This window comes from Rhodamnia argentea, chromosome 3, assembly GCF_020921035.1.
Source record: "Rhodamnia argentea isolate NSW1041297 chromosome 3, ASM2092103v1, whole genome shotgun sequence".
Classification (NCBI taxonomy): domain Eukaryota; kingdom Viridiplantae; phylum Streptophyta; class Magnoliopsida; order Myrtales; family Myrtaceae; genus Rhodamnia; species Rhodamnia argentea.
Genome location: NC_063152.1, coordinates 12,966,616 through 12,968,776, shown reverse-complemented (window position 1 = coordinate 12,968,776; position 2,161 = coordinate 12,966,616). Strand labels below are relative to the sequence as shown.

The window sequence follows — 2,161 nt, the reverse complement described above, 5'->3', positions numbered from 1 at the left end:
ATTTAGATGCTTTTCTTGAAATTTGTGACACCATAAAATATAATGGTGTTACTGATGATGCCATTAGGTTAAGATTGTTCCCTTTTTCATTGCGTGATAAAGCTAAGTCATGGTTAACTTCCCTTCCGCGGGATCTATCACGACTTGGGACGACTTAGCTCAAAAATTTCTTAGTAAGTACTTTCCTCCCCTTTAAATCTGCCAAGATGCGTAACGATATTTCTACTTTTGTGCGGATGGATGGTGAATCTCCGTATGAAGCATGGGAGAGGTTTAAAGAATTACTAAGGCGTTGTCCGCATCATGGTCTACCGGTTTGGATGCAAGTGCATACATTTTATAATGGAGTGATGCCGAATTTGAGGTCTACCATTGATGCTTTGCATGGAGGGACGTTGAACAACAAATCACCTAAGGAAGCCTTTGATCTTTTAGAAGAGATGGCATCTAATAGCTACCAATGGCCGACTGAGCGGCTATCTACTAGAAAGCCAAGTGGAATTTATGAAGTCGGTGACAGTAATGCCATTGCCGCACACTTTGCTGCTTTAAACAAAAAAATCGACTCGAGTTTGAAGATTCAAGGCTCAACTTGTGAATTTTGTAATGGAAGCCATGCTAGCAACGAATGTCAAGTAGGTAATCCTTTTGCACATCCTCCCGAAAATACTAACTTTGTTGGAAATTTCAGCAGGCCTCTGCAGAACAACCCTTATTCAAACACTTACAATCCTGGATGGCGAAATCACCCAAATTTCTCCTGGAGCAACCAAAATCAGCAAGGGCTGAGACCAACGCCACCATCATTTAGGCCTCTTGAGGAGAAACAACACGGCCATCTTGAGGAGATGGTTACTAAACTAGCTCAAACAACTCAAGACTTCATTAAAAGTGCTGATGTGAGGTTCCAAAATCAAGAGGCATCTATTCGAAATCTGGAGAAGCAAGTTGGCCAGTTAGCAAATCATTTGTCCGAAAGACCGTATGGTGCCCTTCCGAGCAACACCGAGAAGAATCCAATTGAGAATGCAAAAGCAATCATCTTGAGGAGTGGGAAAGAAGTTAGCGAAAACTTGTCTAATGAAGCAACGGAAAAAAAGAAAGAAACCACACCACCTAAAGCCGAAGCACCTGAAATCAAGCCCCGCAAAGCCGATCCACCTCGAAGCAAGTTATTTCCGGATAATCCAAAGCTATATGTGCCGCCAATTCCATACCCGGAAAGACTTCAGCAACACAAAATAGATAAGCGATTCTCTAAATTCCTTGATGTTTTTAAGAAATTGCACATTAATATTCCTTTTGCGGATGCCTTAGCCCGGATGCCCAGTTATGCTAAATTTTTGAAGGAGATTTTAGCAAACAAACGAAAATTGGAAGATTATGAAACTGTGAAGCTTAATGAGGAGTGTTCAGCTATTTTACGGAATAAGTTACCACCAAAGTTGAAAGATCCAGGGAGTTTTACTATTCCTTGTACTATTGGTAATTCTTATTTTGATAAGGCATTGTGTGATTTAGGTGCAAGTATTAATCTAATGCCTCACTCTGTTTTCAGGAAATTAGGTTTTGGGAGAAGTAAAAGCTACCACTGTATCTCTTCAATTAGCCGATCGATCGATCAAATACCCAAGAGGAATAGTGGAGGATGTTCTAGTTAAGGTTGACAAGTTTATTTTCCCTGCAGATTTCATTGTCTTGGAGATGGAGGAGGATTTCGAGGTTCCGATCATCCTAGGCCGACCTTTTCTAGCAACAGGGAGAGCTCTAATTGATGTGCAACGAGGAAAATTAATTCTTAGAGTTCAAGATGACCAAGTCACCTTCGATGTGTTCAAAGCCATGAAATATGCTCTTTGAATCGAATGATTGTTTGAGAGTTGATGCGGTTGATAAGCTTGTGGAATCGGCTTTTAGTAAAGCTACAATTGAAGACCCGTTAGAGGCGTGCTTGGTTCGGCCAAGCAAGGGAGAAGCCGAAGTTGAAGAAGTGGAGCAGTACACAAAATTTTTGGAAGCAAATCCACCTCTTTTGAGATTTAGACCACCGAAATTCGAAGAATTAGGGTCGAACTTGAAAAAAAGGATACCCTCTATTGAAGAACCACCAATTCTAGAACTCAAACCTTTACCATCTCATCTTAAATATGCTTTTCTTAAT

At 40.7% G+C, this 2,161-nt stretch overlaps 1 non-coding gene across 1 annotated transcript; it reads right to left on the bottom strand.

Annotated features, from left to right (window-relative positions):
• Positions 1–203: 203 nt before the first annotated feature.
• Positions 204–310, bottom strand: LOC115732422. The gene has a single exon (XR_004014368.2). It is a non-coding gene; the product is annotated as a small nucleolar RNA R71 (small nucleolar RNA).
• Positions 311–2,161: the final 1,851 nt, after the last annotated feature.